The 13,530-nt window shown below is 34.0% G+C and overlaps 1 protein-coding gene across 6 annotated transcripts in view; it reads left to right on the top strand.

Moving 5' to 3' along the window:
- The window catches only part of PPARG (peroxisome proliferator activated receptor gamma), a 129,285-nt gene that overhangs the window by 15,392 nt on the left and 100,363 nt on the right, over window positions 1-13,530 (top strand). For all 6 annotated transcript variants that reach the window (XM_045551445.1, XM_045551443.1, XM_045551442.1 and 3 more), the window contains exon 2: window positions 6,495-6,568. The gene's annotated coding sequence lies outside the window, so the exon portion shown is untranslated. The remainder of the gene's footprint in view (window positions 1-6,494; window positions 6,569-13,530) is intronic.

Here is a 13,530-nt window from a genome sequence, read left to right as displayed (position 1 = left end):
TAATTTTCAACTTACTTGGCTTAGTTATTACAAACGTCAAACAGTTACTGTCATTGTTTAGCAGCTAGGGTGGTCATATTTTAATTGTATTTCAGAGGATCTGGAGGACTTAGATTCCTGTAGGAATCTTACTATATTTGGGGGGGAATTCTAGAATGTTTTTAACACAAATAAGGGATATTATTTTCATAAGGATTATTTTAGTGCTTAGGGTATCAAGTGAAGAAAAATGTTAGCTGCAGAAGAAAAACTTGGTTTCACTTTAAGTCTGGTAGAATATTTTGTTAAAATAGCCACTTTTCACTGTGTGTTATTAAAACAGCTTATACTTTTCACTAAAATATGTGTCAGAATTTTATATGTGCTTAGAACAATGCCTGGTATATAGTAGGTACTCAATAAATATTTATTGAATATTGTTCCATGAAGGTGGGGCAGTGGTAGAGGAGACATTTCAAATGGAGATGTGTATGAGCACAGGCACAGGAGTGACAGTGTGAATGTGGAGAAAAGCAAAGGTAGTTTCCTTAAGGTAGCATTTATGTGTCATTATCAATGGGAAAATTTGGGGGCTGAGTAATTTTGGTGGCTTCTTAAATTTCTTAATATTTTAAAAAACCAATGAAAACTCTTTCTCATGCTTATATCCAAAGTAAACAACTGAGCTTAACCATGAAACAGTTACCTGTGACTACTTCGGATTTCTGAGCCTCTTCTCTCTTTTCGGTCTTCTTTCCTTCCTTCCTCCCTCTTTCCTCCTCTTTTCCCTGTCCTCTCAATTCTTGCCGTAGCTGTCTCTTATTTCCCCTTCCTCTGCCAATTCTTTTATTCCTTGTCTTTCCTACGCTCTGTCTCTTTTTTCCTTATTTCTCTGTCTGTCTTCCTCTCCTTCTAAGGCTCTCTTCCTTTCCTCTCTGTAACTATAATATGGAATTGAAGTGTATTTTTATCTGCTAATCAAATGACCAAATAGGGATGTTTTTATTCTGAATTTAATGTGAATAAAATGTTTATGTTGCTCTTTCTGAGACAAAAATAAAATTGGATATAACTTACAAATATGTTTTGATTTTTTTTTTTTAAGTATTGCATCTCTGATCCTCAAATGGCAGGAGGAGGTCAGTGGACTTTGACTCATAAATTCTTGTAAAGCATAGTGGCTTGTTGAGGTAACTCCTAATTGTCTTTAACAACCTTCATGTCTATCCTCTTTTTTCCAAATGGCAGATATAGCAGATGATCCTTCATAATCTAATTTTTATTACATCTTCATACGTGCAGTTACGCAAGAACTGTAATATTTGTCTGTTTTGTTCATTCCGAGTCTCCATTGTTTGGAATGCTGATAACAAATAGCAGATGTGCAACAAATAATCGTTGCTTTAATATTTCAAATCTCCAGTCTCATTTTACTTCCTAATCCCAAATTGCTGTCATAACTTTGTGAAGTAATATTACTCATTAGGATAATTTAGTTTATAATAATCGATTTATAAATGTAACCATATGATTTAATGTTTAGAGAATTCTTTCTTTCCATTCCTTCTACCTTCTAGTGTAAATCCTGAACCAGAATGTCACTTAACCATCCTTCTAAAGGAGTATTCCGTATTTAATTCAAGCACCAAAAAAATCATCTAGCTACTGGTAGTAATAGTATTTACTGAGCACTTGTTCTCTCTTAAGCTCTATTTTAAGCATATCACATACATCATTGTATTCTTTCAACAACCATGTGCATTATTAAGATCGGATGAAGAAACAGGAACAGAGAGGTAAAATAACCTGCCAGGTGATAAAACTAGGATTTGAATCCAGGCAATCTGAACCCGGCCATCCTGTCCTGCACAAGAGCCTAATTTTCCAGTATTTAACTTTCCAAAGAGTGAGACGTCTACATCCCTCCACCACTATTTCACATTTAACAATTAGATCTGTACAAGTATAATCATATTTAGATGTAACCATGGATTAAATTTAAACTTTTAGTAGCTCTAGTTCACGGCAAATCAGCTTATGTGTTTTGTAAGTAGTAAGCAACTTGCAAGTAACTATTCTTGTTGTTTGTGACCAGGTAAATTATATCACCAAATCTTTAATTTATAGTCAGTAATTCCATCATCACTTAAAATCAACCACTGTTAGGAAATTCTTTATTTTTTCCCTCTATTAATTTCCTCTTAATTCAAATAAAGTCATTTTATTTTGTCATGTCAGAATGTAGAGGTCAATTGAATATAGCAAATTTTTTTGAGCGTTATAAAAATCTGGGGAAGGATATGATCGACCCATCTTGAGTCTGGCCTCTAATGGCATCAATCAGATATAGTGGGGGTTGGGGACAGACCATGTATTTACTTAGAGGGGACAAAAACTAGTTATTTGGAAGTGTTCATATCCTTCCACCTCCTCCGAACCCACCAAAGAGAATTTTAATTTGACAGTACAATACCCACTTCATCTACCCTTAAAAAAAGTTGATCTTACAAAGTCAGTTCCAATATTTTTATGAAAAAGTTTTAGAGAATGAGTAGAAAGGAACTGGTCATGAAAAGCTGGAGAAAATTTAGGTTGCTATACATAAAAAAGTCCCAGGAAGGAGAAGAAGAGGGAGAGATTACGAGTTTACTGGGCTGGAAATGGAGAAAGTTGTTCAGGTGGAAGGGCTTTTGGTGAAGGGGACACTTTGAATAATACGGTGTATGAAAAAAATTGAAAGAAAGAGGGAGAAGGGGATATGAGAAGGACTGCTTTGTGGTTATGGATTGAGCCTCCTTTACTAAGGTCTATTTTGAAAGACCTTAGTAAAGAATGGAATTCTTTTTAATTTTGTGAAGAATCAGGAATGGTCCAATTGTGTGTTGAATTGCGCTCCTTTAGAACTCTGAACAGAAGAGCTGTGGTTTGAGATAAAGACTTGGGAACTGTAGACGTGTTTATGGGTGGGAGTGCCAAGGGCAAGGATGTAGAGATGAGAAGAAGGCCGAGAAGGAACTTGCAGAACACATGAAACAGAAAAGCTCAGAAAGAAGAGGTACCAGGAAAAGGGACTGAAATAAGATATGAATGAGGAGAAACTGGTCTCTGGGAACCTAAGGAGACAGTTTCAATAGTAGAATTTGGACAAAATATCAGATGCTGTAGAGGCAGAGACGTGCTGTGCTGGAGCTAGGTTGGCCCAGCTTATGAAAGCTAGTTGTTAAATTTTCAGGATTTTAATGAGCCAACTGTTATGCACAGCCATTTATAAAAATTAAATTGCATATACTGAAAATTAAACAAGTTGTATTAAAAACAAAGGTAATAAATGTACAAACCACATCACTTCCTGATTATTTTGCGTTATTGAGAGCATTCATGTCAGCTGTATCTGTATAGTGGAAATACTGTATAATGTTCGTGCTACGGTACCATCTCTTCCCAACTATGCTCAGTGACATCACTTAGGTAATTTGAAATTAGTCATAGTAGGAGTATTTACACCACAGAAATTAGCAAACGCTACAAATCAGAGCATTTTTTCCTGCAGGGAGACCCAATTAAATATTTATCAGCATGTCACTGGAAAAATAGGACGAAAATCAAGAAAACTGTAATGGATTTAGCAGGAAGGAAACAACTTGTGCTTGAGTTTCAGTAGAAAGGTGGGTGACAAAAACCATGGTGAAGTGGGCTGAAGAATGAAATTATGAAAAGCGAAGAAACAAGTGTTCAAATAAGTTTGAGAAACATTGAATTAAAAAGAAGCAGATCGTTATTGTTGATGGTATTTTTTAAAAAAATTGTAGGGCTTACAGAGTATATGTATACAATGCTAATATACTTTACTTTCTAAAATGAAGAACATAAGCAAATTTATTTTATGATGGAAGCTTTTCTGTTGGAAAATCTTAAGGAACAAGTTACAGGACACATTTTGGGAAATTCTGCTCTAGTATTTCACAATTAAGATGATATTGGTCATTAAGTTTGACATAAATATTCTTGTTCTTAAACTTTCTTACTTTTTAAAATAAATTTTGTCAAGAATGGATGTTGAATTTTATTTTGGGAATCATATGGTTTTTTAAAAAATTTGACCTAGTGCTACTTACACATTTTATTAGATTTTCTAATATTAAATCTTCTTTGCCTCTCTAAGATAATATAACTTAATTATGGTGGTTCATTCTTTTAGTAAATTATTAAATTTGTTAATTAGAATTTTATTTATCATTTAATATCAATATTAATAATGGGATGATAATTTTCTCTTTTTTGTTTGTAAGGATTTAATATTAGTATTATGAGAAAAATTAATTTGGTTACCATATTTTTTTCTACTCAGAAACAGTTTACATAGCAAGAAAATTATCTCCTCTGTGAAAGTTTCAGAAAGTTCACCTGTAAAATTATCTAGGCCCAGAGCTTTTGGGGGAAGTAATCCTTTGATAAGGTTTCAGTTATTTCTATTACTTGTTTTTCTATTTATTAAGTCAACTTTACCATTTATTCCATTTCAGACAAATTAGTCTGAGTAAATTACCCTTACCCTCTATTATTACCTACTTAAATACTGGTAAAAATCCTATCCCAGATATAAAACAGTTGAATAAGCAGATATGAACAGCCTTCATCTTGTGTGCATTCTGTTGAAGTGTGAGGATTGTCTGCAGTCTTCATAGCCTAGTTCTCTGGCTTACAAGGATGGGTAGGGGAGTTTATAATGTAATGAATATAAACCCATCTGTATTTAATTAACCAGGTAGAGAATGTGATAGAACTATAATCCTTGATATGTGCTGCCCCCAGAATGGATCTTGTCTCTGCCCTTCCATACTTTATGTCTGGAGACTATCTGTTCTAAGATACATTACAATTCTGAATGGACACAAAGGAGAGTACTGATCTTAGTAGTGGAAGAGTGTTTGGGGAAAGTTACAGAATTCTGTCTGCCTCTGAAAGTAGTAGGAACCAGAACAGTTTTCTATTTGATCCAACTCTTAGGATTATAAGCTAGGAATAGATAGATAGCAGTTTCTAGAAATCTTTAGTTTTCCCCTGTCTACTTCTTGATGAATTCATATATATTTCAAAGGGAAATTGGAACAAGTATCAAGGAAAAATAGTATGGCTTAATCTTAACCTAGAATCAACATTCTTTACTTTGTTACATAAAGATTTTGTTCAGATTTTAAAATTAATATTCTTTCCTTTTGTTTTCACACATTTGAGCCCTTTTTGTAGTTGCCTTAAATGTAAAAAGAAGTCAAAGTGGTAATCGCTTATAAATAAAGTTGTTTCTCATGTTGTACATGTTGTATATAATGAACAGTTTTGGTGTGGTTGCTCCTTTCATTTTTGGCTAACAAATTAGAGAATGTTTATGTACATTGTTACAGGTCAGCAGTCATTGCCAGAAAACACGCAGGCATAAAACACTGACAAATTAGCTTTTTCTACAGAAGAAAACAAAATTGTTGGGAAAAAAATGTTTTTTCCCATTCTAAAAACAAAATTATTTTATTACTGATAACTGAGTCTGTGTTAAAAGGTTTTCAATTTCCAGATAGAAGTACTAAACAATGCTAGAGAAAAAAATAAATAAACAAGCAAAGTACATTGGCTGGAGTTTATATTCTTTCATATTAAAGACAAGAAAATGGGAAAACATTCTCTCTTCATGGTCTACTACTTTTATGCCATGCATCAAGTAGTTTTGTAAATTCTAAATTGAAAGGTACAGAAGTAAAAGAAAAAAACATAGAGTTTTGTGTAGGTTAGACTGTGCAGAATGTTGGGTCTGGATGTGAATGTTGAAACTATTCAGGTTGTGATGATAAGACTTTGGCACTAGGTGCTGTTTTGTCTTTATGGAAAATACAGCTATTCTGGAATCCCTGAGTCCTTCATAAGAGACAAAGATGTAAATCCTAAGTCCTACGCAACATTCACTTAGATATTCTGCTTTCTGAGTCTTCCTCTGAAAAATCTGCTCCATGCTGTATCTGCCATGCCTAAATAGTTGTGGCAACCACTGTACTTTCACCTTGGGCTTATGAGCTTATGTTTTATTAAGTATCATTTTTGCAGTGTGTGGCTTTTATCACACATTTTTCAAGCTTATTAATCCTTTTAAGATGTAGTTTTACTTAAGTCTGCACAATAATGTGGGTATCATCATCATTAATTTGACATAAAAGGTGGAAAGGGCCTTAACTCATATTAGTGACCAAGCTGGGATAGCAGGTGAAGTGAATCAAATACGTGTCTCTTTTATGAAATAATTTTAAAAGATTTCCAGCCCTGCATGATTTATCATGAGTCATTTTGTGGTCTGTTGGTTATTTCTAGAGAATATAAAGCATTGTAAGCTCCAGGCAAGCAAACATTCAAAATGAAGTCCAACAGAGAAAATAAATTTATTTGTGTGTGTACATTTTGGCAGCCTGAGTTCTGTAAGGATTGTGAATAGGTGTGTATATTGAAAATCTTGTTTCTTTTTAATTGTTCAGATTTGAAAGAAGCCAACTCTAAACCACAGATCCACAGTGAGAAGGCCATTTTCTCAAAGAGTCGCCCTTTCACGGTACGTAAACTCAGAATTTATTATACTAAATGTGTATTTTAAAGTATTCTTTTTAATAACATGCAAATTATTCGTAGTACTTTATTGTAAAATTTCTTAGAGAGTTTTTGTTTTTGAATGCCATAATACTTTCTGCTACGTAACTTACCAGTCAGTTGGAATACAGTGTGACATATTTGTCTAAGACAAAACAAAGATAGGAAGGTGACCTAGAAGTTGAGAAATAACTGAAATCCTTAAAAATAAATCCCCAGTACATTGTTTACATTCCTCTTATTTTTCTACCCAAGTAATAATTACATTATTTTAGGCTCTTATGATACTTATAATTAAATTGAGATAAAAATTAAGCTCTCTTGCCTGGTTCCCCATAGGCCATGCAGTCATAATCTCTGGTCACAAAAGAGAAAGTAGTTCCATATATCCAGATATGCTCCATTCTAGGAGGAAGAATTGCTGAGTTACAGCTAGTACCCCGCATTGAAACTGCTTCCTTCCTGGGACTGACTAGATTGGGATATGATTTTAGGGGCTCCAGGCAAAGTTCTGGGAAGTCTACCATTAAGAATTTATACCCTTGAGGCCTGATCCTAGGGTTCTAAGGCAGTTCTTAGTCCCCAAGTGTGTTTGGGAAGTGAAGGAAACATTTTTTATGCAGTTTTATGTAGTTTTAGGACTGTTGACATCAGTAAATCATAAAAGTCACAAGATGGCTCATTTTCCTCAAAATGGCCTGGAAACAATGACTCCCTAGTAGCAAACTAGATGGTTGTTTCCAAATACAGGATGAGCATCCCAAATCCAAAAATGTGAAATCCGAAATACTCTAAAGTCTGAAACTTTTTGAACACAGATGTGACACTTAAAGAAAATGCTCATTGGAGGATTTCGGATTTTCAGATTTGGGGTGCTCAACCAGTAAGTGTAATATAAATATTCCCAAATTCAAAAAAATCTGAAATCTGAAACACTTCTGGTCTCAAGCATTTTGGATGAAGGATACTCACCCTGTACCATTTTTTCCCTTAAAGGAAATGAGAGCTCTTTGGAGAAGTGGTTGATTCTAAGGTTAGGACAAGGAAAATACAAGATGAGCCTGGAGGATCTTGTGGTGCCATAAAGTGAGGATATGCTCAAAAAGGAGCCAACCTGAAAGAGCACCCATGGCCAAAGCTGGAACAATTTGTGCAATAAAATAACAATATTATTGGATCATAACCTCCCAAGTAAACTATATACACATAAGTGCAGACTGAATAAATAAATAAATAAATGGAAGAGAAGGAGGACTCTTCCTTGCAGAAGACTTTAAATTAATAAATAAATGTAAAAGGAATGAGGGAAATAGAAAATTGTTGTCACAAAACCACACCAATAATTGGTGCAGGCAAAATCCACATATGAGTACTAAAATTAGTGGGTGAAAGTTGAAGGAGAAATAGGATATAGGATATTTGCATAACCTTAGAGTTTCTCTCCCCAAATATTTATTAATTACAAAGGGAAAAATAGTAACTTTACAGTAAGAGAATTCTGGAAGACACCAACTTAACCAAGTTGTCAAGGTCAATACCAATGGTAATAAGACATATTGAGCTTATATACCCCTGCTATGATATCCTGAAAAGGGCACACTGTGTCTTTGGTATTCTTCCTCAAAATCCATAACCTCATTTGAACCATGAGAAAGCTTTACAAACCTAAATAGCACTTTTCAACAGTGTCAGGGGCATAAAAGACAAACCTTTGCTGAGGAACTGTGACAAATTTGGAGGAGAATATTGTCTGAGAACTAAATTCAATGTGGGATTCTGGATTGAATTCCAGAACTGAAAGAGGACATTAGTGGGAAAACTGGTGAAATCCAAATAGTTGATAGTATTGTGCCATTGTCAATGTATTAGGTTGTTTTTTGCTTTTATTATTATTTTTAATTGACAATAATTGTACATGTTTATGGGGGTACAGTGTGACATTTCAATGCATGCATACAGTGTGTAATGATCAAATCAGGGGAATTAGCATATTCATCACCACAAACATTTATCACTTTGTTGTGTTGGGAACATTTGAAATCCGTTCTTCTACCTATTTGAAAATATACAATAGATTATTGTTAATTATATTCACCCTACAGTGCTGTAGAACACTGGAACTTATTCCTCTTATCTAACTGTAATTTTGTATCTGGTAACCAACCTTGGGCTATTCCCCCCTTCCCCACCCCGATACCACTGTTACCAGCCTCTACTAACCACAATTTTATTCTCTACTTTTATGAGATCAAATTTTTAAACCTCCACATACGAATGAAAACACATGGTATTTGTCTTTCTGTGCCTGGCTTATTTCATGTAACATAATGTTCTCCAGATTCATCCATGTTCCCTGGAATGATAGGATTTCATTCTTTTTTATGGCTGAATAGTATTCCATTGTGCATATATATGACATTTTCTTTGCCCGTTCATCTGGACACTTAGGTTTATTTCATATCTTGGCTTCAATTTGTTAGTTTTGATAATTGTACTGTGGTTGTAATATGTTAACTGCAGGATAAGCTGGGTGAAGGGTACATGCGAACTCTTTCTACTATCTTTACAACATTTCTGTAAGCCTCAGATCATTTCAAGATAAAAATGTTTTAAAAATCACATTGAAGTCACAAAATAATCATTCTTAATAGATTTTCACTAATTTATAGAGTGAGTTTCTGTTCATTTCCAAATCATAGGGCAAGGCAGGGACATTCTTTTGATCAGGGCTGTTTCTTGATTTATGATTTTTTTTTTTATTTCAAAGTATTACGAGGGTACAAATAGTTTTGGTTACATGGATCACTTTTATAATGCTGGAGTCATGGTTATAAGTGTGCCTGTCACTCAGATAATGTTCATTGTATCCATTAAGTAGGTTATCACCCTTCTCCTCCTCCCACCTTCCCTCTGCATGATTTCTGTTGAGTTTTACCTCCCTCTCTACACACATGTGTGCTCATTGGTTAGTTCCAATTTAATAGTGGGTACATGTGGTGTTTGTTTTTCCATTCTTTAGATACTTCACTTAGGATAACGGTCTCCAGTTCCATCCACATTATTGCAAAAAGGCGTTAAGTCATCCTTCTTCATGGCTGAGTAGTATTTCATGGTGTGTGTGTGTGCATGTATACACCACATTTTGTTAATCCACTCATGAATTGATGGGCACTTGGGTTGATTCCACATCTTTGCAATTGTGAATTGTGCTGTAATAAACATTCAAGTACAGGTATCTTTTTGATAAAATGACTTCTTTTCCTTTGGGTAAATACCTTACATATTTGAGTCTTTTATCCATCTTGAATTAGTTTTTGTGAGTGGTGAGAGATATGGATCCTGTTCATTCTTCTGCACGTGACTATCCAATTTTCCCAGCACCATTTATTGAATAGGGATTCTTTTCCCCAGTGTGTATTGTTTTCTGCTTTGTCAAAGATCAGTTGGCTGTATGTGGATGGTTTTATGTCCGAGTTTTCTGTTCTGTTCCATTGGTCTATGTCTGTATATTTATGCCAATACCATGCTGTTTTGGTTACTATAGCTTTGTAGTATAGTTTAAAGTTGGGTAATGTGATGTCCCCAGATTTGTTCCTTTTGCTTAAGAATTGCTTTGGCTATTTGGGCTCTTTTCTGGTTCCAAACAAAGTGTAGAATTATTTTTTCTAGATCTGTGAAATATGACATTGGTATTTTGATGGGGATTGCATTGAATCTATAAATCACTTTGGGTAGTATGGACATTTTAACAATGTTGATTCTACTAATCCATGAGCAAAGATATATTTTTCCATTTGTTCGTATCATCTGCAATTTCTTTTCTCAGTGTTTCATAGTTTTCTTTGTAGAGATCTTTTACCTCCTTGGTTAAGTATATTCCTAGGTATTTTATTTTCTTTGTAGATACTGTGAATGGTATTGAATCTTTGATTTGACCCTCAGCTTGACTATTATTGGTGTATAGGAATGCTACTAATTATGTACATTGATTTTGTACCCTGAGACTTTGCTGAATTTATTTATCAATTCCAGGAGTCTCTCAGTGGAATCTTAGGGGTTTTCTAGATATAAGATCATATCATCAGCAAAAAGCGATAGTTTGACCTCCTCTATCCCAATTTGGATACCCTTAATTTCATTCTCTTGCCTGATTGCTCTGGGTAGGACTTCCAGCACTATGTTGAATAGAAGTGTTGACAATGGGCATCCTTGTCTTGTTCCAGTGGAAATGTTTTCAGCTTTTCCCCAATCAGTATGGCTGTGGGTTTGTCATATATGGCTTTAATAATTTTGAGATATGTTCCTTCTATGCCTAGTTTGTTGAGGGTTTTTTATCATGAAAGGGTGCTGAATTTTGTCAGATGTTTTTTCTGCGTCTATTGAGATGATCATATGATCTTTGTTTTTGCTTCTGTTTATGTGGTGGATCATATTTATCGATTTACATATGTTGCCATACTCCCATCCCCACCTGTACAAGTTTGGTCTCTACTTAATCTATTTACTGCTTCAGCCAGTTACTTCCCTCTAGGAAACCTGTGATTGGGAAAAACTCCACAAAGCTCTGCCTCTTTGGGAGCCACCTCTTAGCAAAGTTTTTATTTGGTGACAATCAGGGTCTGATTTGAGTCTTCAAACCAAAACTGTGAAAGTGTTTCGATATCTATTAGTCCATCTCTTAGTCCAAGACAAGATTTGAACAAGAATTTAGAATTAGTAGTCTTATATTTGTTTGAATGGTAAGATGAGAGAACACCATATTGTTTCTAGGCAAAATAACTGAGAATTCAGTGAATAAAAGTAGTACTTTGAGTCTAAGGGAACTTTGATTCTTAGAGGAAATCAGTGACAGCATTAAATCAGTTTAACTTTAGAAAAGCCTAAAGCCATTTAAAATCAAAAGACCAAACTCTTAAAAGACAAAGTAAGGGGCAGGTATGTACTTTGGGATCTGTAAATAAATGAGTAGTCTAAATTCAAGCATTTTGGCATGAAAAATGAAATGCTAAGTATTTGGAATTTGACCCTGAATTGTTTTAGCTGGCAACTCTCTCTCTTACATGTTCATCCACTTTAGTAAACTACACTAGTTTATATTTTTTTTAGGTGAAACAAGAAATAACAGAAGTTTATCTACAGTAGTCAAATTCATAGAGACAGAAAGTAGAATGGTGGTTACCAGGGGCTGGGATGGGGGATGGGGGAATGGGGAGCTGTTGTTTAGTGGGTGCAGAGTTTCAGTTTTGCAAGATGAAAAGGATTGCTCACACAGCATTGTTAATGTACTTAACGCCACAGAATGTACACTTAAAAATGGTTAAAATGGTAAATTTTACATTATATATATTTTACCACCCTAGAAAAAGTAAAAAAGAAATAAATCTTCAGCAGTAGTTATATTCCACTTCTTGCCAGGGTGCCCAGCTATGAGGAAAATCTCTGCTTAAGGGGACATTTATCCTTAAAAATATTTTTAAAAATTAAATCTAGAGATGATTCTCTAGACATCATTTACCGACTGGCAGTTTGAAAGGCCCCTATACCATAAATTGTGAAGTTAAAAAAAACCTGGTACACAGGAAACAGTAGAGCTGGGTGGCTGGGAGAGTTGCTTGTGGGGTTAATTTATAACTAAGACAAATGAATCTATAAAAAGAAGAAAAGCCCATAAGAAATATGTTAACTGATAGTAAGGGAGAAAAAGGGTTTAGATAAAAGATATCTGAACTTGTTTGGTCCCAATGATTTTATGACTGAGGAATTCAATTATAGGTGTACTGGGTGGAGCAAATCACAATTCTGTAAATTACTAATAGGACGCAACGATCTTTATCATTTTCTGTATGTGCTCACATGCAAAGTTCATTCCTGCCCTCTGTAAATAAACTCTCTGCCTAGCTGTACTGCTGTGTATGAATTCCGGGCTTCAGGATTAAAACATAGATAAAGTTTACTGTTAAAACCTTCAGAGTGGGTGGGTGGTACTTTTACAATAAGATTAGGAGCTAGAACAAATTACTTTTGCTTTTGAATTTTGACCATTGGGTTTGTTTCATTTTATATTAATTTCTTATAAGACTTTTTTAATTGAAAAGCTGTAAAATATTTTTAAAATAAGATCACAATCATACAAAGACTAATCTGTAGTTTCTTCCAGTTTTTGTCAACATGTATACATTTTTTACTTACAATTACTGTATATGCAGCATTCTACACTCAGCTTCTTGCTGGCTTTCAGATTTTTCATAATGGCAACGTAACAGTCAATGTTAGTGTAATCACATAATTTACTCACCCAGTTTTTTAAGGTGGTTTCTAGTTTTTTATTATTATATAATTACTATTTATTATATTATTAATATCTTCATGCAATATTTCACTTAATTTTTAAAATTATTTTCTTCAGATAAATTGCCAGGAGAAGAAATTTTATGTTAAAGTGTTTGAGCAATTAATTACATTACTCTTGCATTAATTATTTTTACAACATTTTAAATTGCTATGAGGACATATTAATAGCAAATGAACAAAACATATAAAATGTCAATATATTTTGGAAATATATTTAAATGATTTCTGTTGATTTGAATCAATTATCATTTACAGTTCTGTGTACATGATAATAGTGGGAGAGTAGAGAGTGAAGAGCTTCCCAGTTGTTTAGAGATGAGAAAAATGTGGGTGGTTTTTTTGTTGTTTAAAAAAACCCACTTAATATCAAGGAAGTTACAGATTATCTTCTGAGGCTATGCCAAACTTAAATAAAATGTAAAGACTTTGTTGTGGGTTCTTTATGGCCTTTAAGTCCAAGTTGCTAGGTATGAGAAAGAAATGACTGCTTTTGAAAATGCAGAATGAACGAAGTAGTTCCATAGAGATGGAGTTAAATCAATTTTTAAAAATATTTATTTAAAGTCAAATATTTTT

The sequence above is a fragment of the Lemur catta genome, chromosome 5 (genome assembly GCF_020740605.2).
Source record: "Lemur catta isolate mLemCat1 chromosome 5, mLemCat1.pri, whole genome shotgun sequence".
NCBI lineage: Eukaryota > Metazoa > Chordata > Mammalia > Primates > Lemuridae > Lemur > Lemur catta.
This window is presented reverse-complemented; position numbering and strand designations above follow the sequence as displayed.